The following is a 13,487-nucleotide window of genomic DNA, read 5'->3' on the forward strand; positions in this document are numbered from 1 at the left end:
TGGCTTAGAAGAGAGCATGCTCAGTCTTGAGCATGGCTGGGAAAGCCTCTGACCCTTGACCCCAGCTTCCTCCAGGTTAGGAGGGAAAACAGGTTTCTTTGTGCTCACCTGGCTAAGAGAAACCACACCTATACCTTGTCGTTAACCAATGATAATCATCCCTATGTATTGTGTATATTTGCATATCAAAGAGATTAAATACAGGGCCTCAGTAAGCTCCGCCCCTCTCTTTCTCTTGGATCTCAGCTCTCACTGATGCCTGTCCTTGCTGGAGCTTGGCCAGAGAGGCCAAGCTCCATCTTTGATTCCTTTCCTGATCTACCTCTCCCACCCGGGACCTGGCCTTCGGCCAGGCACTTTCTTTTCTCTATCATGTCTCTGACCTGTGTGATATTAAATTGGGATCTTTGGACAGGAACAAGCCTTCTGAGTAGTCCACTGATCGGAGTTTTGCTGTGGCTCCATGATAATTAATAAGGCCTGGATTTCTGACTCATTCCTGCCACCTTATATCTCTAACTTGGCTCCACCATCCCCCTCACGGCATCCAGAACTTCTATCCTTCCTCTATCTTCCTACCTTGAGGCTTCTCGCTGGCTCGGAAAGTCTTACTTTAAAACCAAGCAAGACATAGAAAGAGTCACAAAATGTAAAATAAATAATTTTGATTACATCAAATTAAAAAGTTTTTGTACAAACAAAACCAATGTAACTAAAATCAGAAGGGAAGCAACAAATTGGGAAACAATCTTCATAACAAAAACCTCTGACAAAGGTTTAATTACTTAAATTTATAAAGAGCTAAATCAATTGTACAAAAAAATCAAGACATTCTCCAATCGATAAATGGGCAAGGGACATGAATTGGCAGTTTTCAGATAAAGAAATCAAAACTATTAATAAGTACATGAAAAAGTATTCTAAATCTCTTATAATCAGAGAGATGCAAATAAAAACAACTTTGAGGTATCACCTCACACCTAGCAGGTTGGCTAACATGACAGCAAAGGAAAGTAATGAATGCTGGAGGGGATGTGGCAAAGTGGGGACATTAATTCATTGCTGGTGGAGTTGTGAATTAATCCAACCATTCTGGAGGGCAATTTAGAACTATGCCCAAAGGGCAATAAAGGGCTGTCTGCCCTTTGATCCAGCCATCACACTGCTGGGTTTGTACCCCAAAGAGATAATAAGGAAAAAGACCTGTACAAGAATAATCCTAGCTGTGTTCTTTGTGTTGGCAAAAAATTGGAAAATGAGGGGATGCCCTTCAATTGGGGAATGGCTGAACAAATTGTGGTATATGTTGGTAATGGAATACTATCGTGCTCAAAGGAATAATGAACTGGAAGAATTCCATGGAGACTGGAACAACCTCCAGGAAGTGATGCAGAGCGAGAGGAGCAGAACCAGGAAAACATTGTACACAGAGACTGACACACTGTGGTACAATGGAACTTATGACTTCTCCATTAGTGTCAATGCAATGTCCCTGAACAATTGGCAGGGATCTAGGAGAAAAAACACTATCCACAAGCAGAGGACAAACTGTGGGAGTAAAAACACTGAGGAAAGGTAACTGCTTGACTACAGGGGTTGAGGGGATACGACTGAGGAGAGACTCTAAATGAACACCCTAATGCAAAAACCAACAACATGGAAATGGGTTCAGATCAAGGACACATGTGATACCCAGTAGAATTGCACATTGGCTAGGGGAAGGATGGCGGGGGGGAGGGGGGGTGGAGTTAGAAAATGATTTTTGTTTGCAATGAATAATGTTTGAAAATGACCAAATAAAATAATGTTTAAAAAAAAAAAAGAATGAGCTATCCATCCATGGAATAGCTTGCATCAGGTGTTAGGGGATGTTATAGAGGTCTATAAGCAAAGGCTGAATTACTATTTGGGGGATATGCTATACTGGAGACTCCTTTTCAGGTATGGATTAAACTAAGATGGTTCCTGTGCTCCCTTTCAACTCTAAAATTCTCTGCTTTCTCCTCTCTTGGTCTCACTCTTCTTAGCTATAAAATCAAGAGAGAGGTCTGGGCTCAGGGGTTTCCAAGCCCCTCTTCAGCTCTTTCATCCTCTATTCCATTATGCTGTGATCTCTCCCAGGTCTAACATTCTGAGTCTGTTGTATGTAACTCACCTCCCCAAAGTAACCAGGTTTCATGTGGTCGTTGCTCTACACGTTAGAGAAAATAAACAGCAACTTAAGCGCATGAAACTCCATGAAGGCGTAGATAACCAGTCTTGGTCTTGTCACCTAAAACCACAGTAATAACTTTCTCAGCTCTCTAACCGTTTAAATTTTACAAGCACTTTTCAGATAACACCTCTGGGGAGGGGATAACCACTAAAGAATTACTGTCCTCATTTTACAAAAAAAGAAGCTAAGACAGGAAAATTGCTTTAGGCAAAGTCAGAGCTAAATTTAACCTCTGGAATTCTGACAAAGAGTAACTTGATTTTTAAAAACCAAATAATAATAATAATTTTTAAACCCTTCATTTCCATTTTGGAATCAATACTCTGTATTGGTTCCAAAGCAGTAGAGTGGTAAGGGCTAGGCAATGGGGGTTAAGTGACTTGCCCAGGATCACACAGCTTGAACATATATGAATCCACATTTGAACCTAGGACCTCCCTTCTCTAGATCTGGCTCTCAATTCACTTGGCCACCTACCTGAACCTCAAAATAATTATTTTTAATGAGATATTTAGGTATACAAGGGTAGCTAGTTGACACAGTGAATAGATGAGAGTCTCTAGACCTGGAATCAAGAAGACTTGAGTTCAAATCCAGTCTCAAACATTAGCTGTGTGTCCCTGGTCAACTCACTTTACCTTGTTTGCCTCAGTTTCCTCATCTGTAAAATAAATTGGAGAAGGAAATGGCAAAGCACTCTAATATCTCTGTGAAGAAAACCCCAAATAGAGTCACAAAGGATCAGACACTGCTGAAATGACTGGCTAGACAACAAATTAGGCATACAAATATCCTATCTGTATGTTTATTTTATCAAACCAGAGTGACCAAGATTAAGAGGAGTTAAAAGCCAGCCATGAAAACTGTCAGCCCTCCCATGCCAAGAGATTCATGTGCCCTACCCCCACCCAAATACACACATACTTTTTTTCACTGGGGAAGGGGACTGACTGCACAATCTGAATGAAAACTGTAAAAACAGAGAGACCAGAAGAGAAAAATACACAGAGTTCAGGGTGTGAGGAAATGCTGTCGCCCAGCAGTCTAGAGGATAATGCTGACCTCAGAGCAATCCAGCTGTGACAGGAGTATACTAAAGATGGCCAGATAGCGAGTGTCTCTGAGGCAGTGGAGAGAGAATCGGGAAGAAGGAAGAAAAAACCAAACCACAAAATCACCACAGCAGCAAAGTATCCTCCATCCATCCTCCACCATCATCAGGAAAACCAGCAGCTGATATTTGTAAATATTCCTAATTTATAATGCAATTAGATTTAGAGTCAGAGGCCCTAGACACAAATCCCCACATGGCCAATTATTGCTTCCTGTGACTCTTTGAATAAGTGGGAGCCTGAATCTCAACTTTTTCTTCTTTAAAATGAAAGGATCCAGGGCAGCTGGGTGACTCAGTGGATAGAGAACCAGACCTAGAGAAAAGAAGTCCCGGGTTCGAATATGACCTCAGACACTTCCTAGCTATGGGATCCTGGGCAAGACACTTAACCCATATTGTCTAGCCACCACCAATATACAGTATTGATTCTAAGATGGAAAGTGAAGGCTAAAAAAAAAATGAAAATGAAAAGATTGCATCTACTTGATACAGTAGATAGAACAATTAGGTCCAGGATTGGAAAGACCCGAGTTAAAATCTAACCTCAGATACTTACTAACTGTGTGACCCTGGGCACATCATATAACTCTTCTCTGCCTCAGTTTCCTTCTAAAAATGGGGATAATAATAGTACCTACTTCCTAAGGTTGTTGTAAGAATAAAATGAGATGTATGTAAAACACTTTACAACCCTTAAAGTGGATATTTCATATTTATTATTATCATTATTATCATTATTATAGTATATATTTATATTACAGTTCCAAATCTAGAGACACATTTTTCAGTTATTATTTTACTTCAAATTTACAGGTGGGAAAACTGAGAGCAGAAGAGTACAATGCCATGTCTATGGGCACATTGAAAACAAATTTCAGGCTCTTCTGCGTATCGATTCTACAAAAGGAGAAATCACTTTTGGTAAGGGGAAATCTCAGGTTTTCATGGAAGAAGTGGCATTTAAGCTGGGCTTTGAAAAAAAGGATTTTTATGTTTTACTTGATAATACATGTATAGCCCAGATCAAAGCACCAGGAGGGATAAGGGAAGGGTGGGACGGTGATAAGTTTGATCATATAATTTAAGAAAACTTGTGTAGAAATTTGTCAGGACACATAATTGGTTATAAATAAATATTGAAGAGAAGGATTTTGGTAGAGATGAGGAAAGAATGCTTTGTAGCACTTAGCACAGTGCCTGGCACCTAGTAGCTGCTTAATAAATGTTGATTGATGTATTATAGTGATGGAAGATGTCCAGTCTAGAGCCAGAAGAGGTAAGAGATCAGTACCTAGTCCTCCATTCAGTACATAGTATATGGTCAATAAATGTGGTTGCCAAGATTCTACAAATAATATATGAGAAGGAAAGGAAGAGGAAAATCTACAGTTTACTGAGTCCTTCAGTTTGCAAAGCCTCCTCCCTCCCTAATTTCATTTGATTCTCACAATAACTCTATACTTATCAAGTAATCAGGACTGACTGAGGAAATGGATGGCAAAGACTTTTCCAAGGTCATTTAGCAAGCTAGTAAATGGTATAGGAATCAATAAAAGCACTTTCTTCAGATTAGAGCATCGTTAATTCTAATTTGGGGCCACACAAAGTAAATATTTGATCCTCTTCAAACCCAATAATTGAGAAGGATGTAATTTTTTATTACTGGGGGGGACTTCTGTTACACCAATAAGTCTTAGAGAGTTGTCTCAGGCACCTAAAGAGGCTAAGTGATTTATTTCCCAGACAGACTACTAGTGAATAACAGTGGCAGAATTTGAACTCTCACCTTCCTTTTTCACAGGACTTGTGCTAGACCCTAAAGATACAAAGAATAAAACAATCTGTATTCTCAAGGTGTTTCTATTCTGCTGAAGAGCCAACAAGTAGATAGATAGATAGATAGATAGATAGATAGATAGATAGATAGATAGATAGTGTGAATTTCAAAACTACTCAACCCTGTTCAAACCATTCTTTAGAGTATGGGATTTGGCTATTTCCTGATCAATAACAATAGAGATACTTGGAATGACAGAATCAGGTCTTGGAAACTACAATCTCCACCCTACTCAGGGTAACAGGATTTAGGAAGGGCTGCAGCAAAGCTCAAGATTTAATTATTTGAGAATATTACCTTCAACAGACATGTGCAAAGGGGACAGACCTCTGGGTGGTCCTGGGTTAAGCTAGAGCCACCATTGGAACAGGTGAGACAGGAAGTGAGGTAGAGGAGAGCTGAGGAGGCTGGGACTTCCTGTGTGGAGGGAGAGTGTTGGTAGTTGGAGCCTGGTGCTTGGGTGGAGGCCCCTCAGACTGTTTCTCCATTTTGGTCACATGAGTGATAGGGACTGATCTCTTTTCTTTGCCTCGGCTATCCAAGGCCTTGGGCCTTTGGCCCAGCCTAAGCAGAGTGGGTATTTAAGCCCTATTCCCTTCTCTCTCTTTTTCCCTCTAATACTTTTCTTCCTCCTGTTTGTAATTAAAACTCCATAAAAGGTTGACTGCTGACTTGAGTTTTCATTTAGGAATTACATAGCTGAATTCCTTGGTGACCTTAAATTAATATATGTCAGTCTTTTAAAGTGATTTCCATATCACAATAGATAGAAAGATAGATGGATGGATGGATGGATGGATAGATAAACAGACTGACAAACAGATAGATAGAAAGAGATGGACACACATATATATGTAGAGAGAGAGAGGAAGAGGAAGAGAGAGAAATCACTAAAGGAATTTATTGAGAGTGAAGAGAGAAGAAAAGTATTCAGAGTCTTAACAGAGAGAGAGAGAGAAGGTGAGAGGGAGAGAGAGAGGAGAGAGATAGAGACAGAGACAGAGAGACTAGAGAGACAACAATATACAGCTGAGGCAACATGGCAGCCTGGAGGAAAGGCATGAGCCAACTATGCTAGCACTTGGCCCTGCTGCCTCTTAACTATAGGGTATTATTTAGATCAGATAATATGGTTGCTTTAAAAGCCAGTGGAGGGGGCAGCTGGGTAGCTCAGTGGATTGAGAGCCAGGCCTAGAGATGGGAGGTCCTGGGTTCCAATCTGACCTCAGACACTTCCTAGCTGTGTCACCCTGGGCAAGTCACTTGACCCCCATTGCCTAGCCCTTACCACTCTTCTGCCTTGCAGCCAATACACAGTATTGACTCCAAGATGGAAGGTAAGGGTTTAAAAAAAAAAAGCCAGTGGAGGGGGCAGCTAGGTAGCTCAGTAGATTGAGAGTCAGGCCTAGAGATGAGAGGTCCTGGGTTCAAACCTGGCCTCAGACACTTCCCAGCTCTGTGACCCTGGACAAGTCACTTGACCCCCATTGCCTAGCCCTTATCACTCTTCTGCCTTGGAGCAGTATTGATTCCAAGATGGCAGATAAGGGTTTAAAAAAATAAATAAAAAACAATAAAAGCCAGTGGAAAAGTTATTCTTTTGAGAACCCTTCAGAAAATTCTGTAAGGTCAAACCCAGGAGTCAGCTCTCCAGCTACAATGTGACATGCCAAAGTTGGCAACAGAATATTTCTCACATGATGGACATACTGTGTATGAACTAGCTATGCTGTGTTATGGTGCCAAAGTATTGACATCTTCTCTATGGAGCTGACTTTTGTCCCCATCCTCAAATTCTCTTAAAGCACTTAATCTTTCCTTTGTTCTCATTAGATTTGACATTGTAACACATTAACTTGCAGGCCCATTACATGTATTCCTCCAACAAAGAGGGAAGCTCCTTGACCTCTGAGATTCTATAGATCTTTTTTCACAGGATCACAAATCTAGATGTGGAAGGGATCTCAGAGGCCATCTAGTCTAACCTCCTCAGGCTACGGATGTAGAAACTGACCCAAGGTGATAAAATGACTTGGTCATGTTCACACAAGTAATAAGTATAAGAGGTGGGATTGGAACTCAAGCCCTCTGACTCTAAAGCCAGTCATCCTAACATTGTACCATGCTAATTCCCTTTAAATACCCTCCTTCCAGCCCAGCAAAGGACTCCATCTGTCTGTCTGTCTGTCTGTCTGTCTGTCTATCTGTAGATAATATAGATATTAATGTTATATATTAAGCATATTAGGTACTTAAGTATTTGGTGGATAGAAATAAAAGACTATAAAATAAATATTGAAGATATGAATAGATAACAAAATAAATATTGCAAATAGAAATCTCTATCCGAGGAAAGTTGTAATTTAGTCCCAGAATCCTGAAACGTCAGAGATGAAAAGTATTTTCAAAGATACACATTGCCAACTTCCTCACTTCACAGAAGTGGAAAGTAAAGCCCAGAGTGAAGTGATGTGCTCCCTATGACAAGGCAAATCACTGGATATTGGGCCAGTGTAGGCTAGTTACATCAGCCCCCTTTTCCTATAGGGAGGTAAGAAGAGCAGGTAGATCACAACACAGCATGGAAGAATGTTCACCAATACAGCCTGGGGATCCAAATAAATTCCCATTCTCTGGTTTATACGGCTTGATTTGCTTAGCCCGGATTGATGCATTCCAGTGCTTCTTGGTCCCTTTTCTCAGCATGGAGAATCTGAATTGCAGAGCACTCTATTCCAACATATAATCTATCGACATCGAATCTAGAAACCTCAAACTTGTAGCTTAGTAAGATCTGATGAGCCCCAAGCTTTAGGACTAGCTTGCACATTGGAGACCCCAAAGCTTGTCCTTGTTCCCTGTTCCTGTGAGAATCTACCCTGAAGGGAATCTCAGGCTAGCAGATTCAGACTCAATAATGGACCCTGGGATAAAAGACAATCCATTTCAGGTGAGGGCTAAAGCCCAAGCCAAGTGATTCTTGTCCTGTCAGTCTCCTAAGTTGAAAGTCCCTAGTTCGATACTCGGAAGGAGGGTGTGATATACTGGGAAAGGCTTCTGGAGACAAGGAGAGTCACTCAGTTTAGGCTTAGCCTCCACCTGAAGTGGATTGTTTTTCACTTTAGGGTCCATTATTCAGTCTGAAACTGCTAACCTGAGATTCCCTTCAGGGTGAATTCTCACAGGAACAGGGAACATGGACAAGCTTTGGGGTCTCCAACATACAAGCTAGTCCTAGAACTTGGAGTTCATCAGATCTTAGGCTTAGGCTACAAGCTTGGGGTTTCTGGATTCCATGTTGACAATCTCCAAAAGAATCGTTACTACCACCCACCTAACAAGTACTCCTTCAGATCTTCTGGAGAGGGCATCCTCTACCAGACAAGGCAGCCCATTACATTTAAGCATGACTCTGAGTTTTAGGAAGTTCTTCCTGCCATCAAGGCTATAAATAAGCCTGTTGACCATTTCTCATCATTCTAATTCTTTCTTCTGAGGCTAAATAGAAGAAATCAAGTCTTTCTTTTACTGTACATTTTTAGTACTTAAAAACAACTCTCCCATTTCGCACTGCTTAAACTATCTCCATTTCCTTAAATGAATTCTTATCTGTCATACACTCATGTCCTTGACCACTCTGTCCTCCCTTGGATGGTTGCTCTCCAGCGTGTCAATGCCCTTTCTAAACAGTGATGCTAAGACTTCAAAAGAATTCTCCAGATGTTTTCTGAAGAGCAGAAAAGCTGTTATTCTTGGAAACCATTCATTCATTCCATGATCAACAATCATTTATTAGGTCCCTTCTACATGCCTTGCCCTGTTCTGGACAAAGAGAATGACAGAGTCCATCAAGAAATTTACAATCTAAATCTCTTCTTTCCCTAATGTCACCCGTTAAGTTAACCTTATTAAGGTTGGGGGCTGCCAAAGCACAGATGCATTAGCTACTCATTTCCTAGGATCTGGGGACCATTAAACCCAGCCGGGGGTTGGGGAACAAACAGACATGCAGGTAGACAGGGCAGTGAGAGTGACTGATGAATATTCACTAACTCCAAAGGAACTCCAGAGATCCTTCTGTTTAAGTGTCAGTGGTCAGGTAATTATCTAGAAGAGAGATGGCCTTCTGAGTGCAGTTATGCACTTGAGGCAATCCTTGTTGCAAATGGTGCATTCCCAGCTGAACAGGCACCTCTCTGACCCTCAGAAGATTATTAACAGGTTGGTAAAGGGATCACAAGACCTTGGGGCCCGAAGAGACCTTAGGACTTAGAACATCAATGCTGAAAGGATCTCTAAGGCACTACCCTTTATTCATGTAATGGTTGCTTTGAACAGCCTGGTAAAGTCTGTGTAGCCCGTCTTAGAACTACATTTTTAAATACAGACAATAAAATACATTGGATTATAAAGAAATCCAATTATATTGAAATACAGTTCTCAGAATATTTTAAATATAGCGATATCTGGCAAATGCTTTAATTACAATTATAATTTTAACATAATGAAGAAAGCAGACAGTATGTTAAGGTATTTACCACTAAATTACGATATGAAATTAACTATGATTTCCATTGGAGCTAACTCATGGTTATTGCTGATATGACTATGATTTGCTGCCTACATTCATAATTGGAATAAATTTCATATTCAAATTTAAATTCAAAATGAAATAAATTTCAGTTAAAGCCTGGTGAAAATAAAGACATATAGATATCCCTTCCACATCTTGACTTATTCCATCACTGTTTCAATATATCATAGGTTGGCATAAGATATTAAACGGGAATTTTGAGGAGTTTTGTGAAAGTCACAGATGATAAGCAAAAGCTAGCAGATGACCCAGAAGAAATTGAGAAGCTTGGAAATGCATAAAATATAAAATAGTATTGTATAATATCAACATAATTTATGGGCAACTTGCCCATAAAAGAAAAAGAAAAACATCAGACTTCTTTGGTATGAAGGGAGGGCCAAAATATTTTATAGACTTTCCAGATTATGGGGCACAAAGCCTCAAACCATCATGAGGTAGAAGGGATCCCTGAAATTATTTTTTTTTTTTGCATCCAAATTCACAGACTCCTCCCCTAGAGTCTCTCCATGAATCTCTTCAGGCATAGGCTATGAACCTCTTGATCTAGGCCAGGCATAGTGTCAAATCCCTGGAATTCCTGCTATAAGAGAAATTGAGGCTGGTGGATTACTTGAGTTCTAGAGTTCTAAGTGCCAATAGGGCTAAGCTGAGAAGATATTTGCACTGTGTGATGCCAATATGGCAAGTCTATAGCAAGGATAGGGGCAAAGGGGGCCCTTGAGTGGCTGCAGGACTTCCAACTTGACCAAGAGGAAGAGGAAAAGGAAGAGAAGAAGGAAGAGGAATAATAGGGAGAAAGAGGAAGAAGATGAAGTAATATCTTCAGATAGAGAAACTGAATCTTAAAAAAAAAAAGCAAATTACTCAAGTTTGCATTTCTAATCAATATTAGAGTAGAAACTCAAACCTAGGTCTCCTCTTACTCAAAACCAGGAGGAGGAGATGGAAGAAGACCCCGACTCTAATCCAACATCCTCACTTGCAGAGATTACAAGGAATTGAAGGAATTCACTCCTAAAATGAAGGAATTAAAGGAATTGACTCCTAAAATGCAGAGGCTAGAATATAAATTCTTTTCATCCAAACACTGTTTCTTTCTTCTCTTGGTATCACATAGTAGGTACTTAAACAAGTAACAAATACTAAAGAAAGATTAAGCCTCAGAAATATTCCAGGGAAAAGACTTAAAAGCTGATAAGCTCTTCTGATTGGCAAGCAGTGGAAGTGCTTACATATAGGGCCACATTCCTGCACTTCCTGCCTCCCAATCAGTTTTCTCATAGGGACCACCATATCTTTGGGAGGACATTGCTTAGGAGACAAATAGCCAAAGTTCCAGAAGCCCCTGTCAGCAATGAAAGAAATCAGGAAGACTTTCCTGTTATTGCTGCTAGGAAACAGGAGTCAGCAACATGGAGAGGCTTACAGGAAAGAAAGGATTTTTGTGAGGCACCAAAGCCCCTAAATGTCTCTCTCCACCTCCAAACCCCCATCATCACCTTCCCCTCTGTCTCTGTCACTGTTGCTCTCTCTCTGTCTCTGTCTTTCCCTCTTTCTCTCTCTCTCTCTATCTCTGTTTCTGTCTCATCTGTCTCCTCTCTCTGTCTCCCTCTCTCCCTCTCCCTCTCTCTCTGTCTCTTGTCTCTGTCTCTGTCTCTCTGTCTTTTTGCAAATTTAAAAGTACTCTACAGAGTGTCCCCAAAATTCAAGAGTTGTAAGAGTTCAGTAACTTAAAATTGAATTTTAAGACTAAGGGGATGTCCTCTATATATGAATACTAGCTATTAAGAAAAATGAACAAATATCTAATAAATCGGTCATGATGGGCATCCCAAAGTAGTCTAAAGGGATTGGAATCCTTTGGTCTAACTGTATCCATCCTAAAATTTGGAAGGAAACATACATATGAGATAATGTGATATGTTGGAAAGAATACTGAGCTTGTTATCAAAATTCTGGTCCCAGAATTGCCATTAAAAAAAAAACCTCTTACCTTCTCTCTTAGAATCAATACTGTGTATTGGTTCCAAGACAGAAGAATGGCAAGGGCTAGGCAATGGGGATTAAGTGACTTGCCCAGGGTCATACAGTTGAGAAGGGTCTGCAGTCATATTTGCATCCAGGACCTCCTGTCTCTAGGTTTGACTCTCCATCCACTGAGTCATCCAGATGCCCCCAAAATTGCCATTTCTAAGGCAATGTGGCTATGGACTAATTAGTAAAGGAGCCAAGAGTCTGGTGATGGAAAACTGGCAATCCAACCTATCATTTGACCATCATGGTGGCCTCCTATATCTTTGTATTTATTTTAATTTTATTTTTTGAAACCCTTAACTTCTGTCTTAGAATCAATACTAAGTAACTGTTCCAAGGCATAAGTTTGGTAAGGGTTGGACAATTGTGGTTAAATGACTTTCCTAGGAAACACAGTTGGGAATTGTCTGTGGCCAGATTTGAACCCAGGACCTTCCAAATCCAGGCATGACCTGCCTTCCACTGTACTACCTTAGCTATCCCATGATACTTAATTAACAAATAATTTTTGTAAAAGTTAATTAAGTTCAACTAATTGTTAATAGGGTACATACTCATGGAGACTCATAAACAAGTATTAGAAATCCATCTCCTCAGGCTTATCCCTAAAACCCTGAGTAGTAACAGCTGCCACCTGGGGGCCCAACCTATAAATGTCCAGTTGGGGAAAGGCCCCCCAGAGCCAGTGCCATTAAAAATATATATTCTTGGGCATGATGGAAATAATTTAGATGTATCAAAAATTTTAGTAAAACTTTAAGCTACTGAAAGCTTAATATTTAACTTAAAACTGTACTAAGATTTTTGGGCTGCCACCCCCCAAATTAATTACAATTCATATTTCATAATACAAATCTATATTTTAAGATTTCCAAAATTACTTTTCAACTCCTCTTGGATGGCGGTATAACTAATATCCTAGAGGGGGAAACTGAGACTTAGAAAAAAAAAAGGAGTTAGGTTTGCATAGCTGGTAAATATTAGAGTGAACATTCAAACTTGGTTCTTAACTAACTCAAAATGCATTGTTTTTTTTCCACTATAGCTGACATGCTACTTAAAGGAAGGGGAAAAAAAGACAACTCACCCAATCAATATGGTTACCAAAAGGCACCATGTGGCCAATTCTGAGATCAGTTTCAGATAACAATGGCCTCAGAGCAGACTAGACCTCACTCCAAGTTCAACAACTGTACCTCCCACAAGTAATCAGGTCTAGTTCTGTACAGGCTAGAGGCAAAAGAAACTAAAGCAAAGAGACCTATTTGTAGCTCCCAATATGGTTAGTCAAGACTTAGTCCCTCAAAATCAGAGTCCATCTTACCTCCTATTTTTAGATGAAGGCTTAACATCTAAAGGTTTTATTTGTTTGTTTGTTTTTAATGAGAAATAGACATTTATCAACAAGATGCCAATTTTTTCCTCTTTGGGAATGGGAAAATAAAGTGCAATATGGACAGTTTCTTCAATGAAATTTTCCTTTTAAAAATTGTTTTTTTATAAACCTACATAAATCACAGCATTTCTTCATACTACCAATAAAATCCAGCAAGAAATAGAAAAAGAAATCCCATTTAAATTAACTGGAGACAATATAAAACACTTGGGAGTCTACCTGCCAAGAGAAACCCAAGGACTATATGAACACAACTACAAAAGTCTTTTCACACAAATAAAATAAAATCTAAAC

At 39.8% G+C, this 13,487-nt stretch overlaps 1 protein-coding gene across 4 annotated transcripts in view; it reads right to left on the minus strand.

The window, feature by feature from the left end:
- SH3TC1 (SH3 domain and tetratricopeptide repeats 1) overlaps nucleotides 1-13,487 on the minus strand; it is a 127,813-nt gene that overhangs the window by 106,066 nt on the left and 8,260 nt on the right. The window contains exon 2 of one of the 4 annotated variants that reach the window (XM_056802377.1): nucleotides 2,156-2,272. The exons of the other annotated variants lie outside the window; for them this stretch is intronic. The gene's annotated coding sequence lies outside the window, so the exon portion shown is untranslated. The remainder of the gene's footprint in view (nucleotides 1-2,155; nucleotides 2,273-13,487) is intronic. 4 annotated transcript variants of the gene reach the window in all.

This window comes from Monodelphis domestica, chromosome 6 (genome assembly GCF_027887165.1).
Source record: "Monodelphis domestica isolate mMonDom1 chromosome 6, mMonDom1.pri, whole genome shotgun sequence".
In the NCBI taxonomy this organism is placed as follows: domain Eukaryota; kingdom Metazoa; phylum Chordata; class Mammalia; order Didelphimorphia; family Didelphidae; genus Monodelphis; species Monodelphis domestica.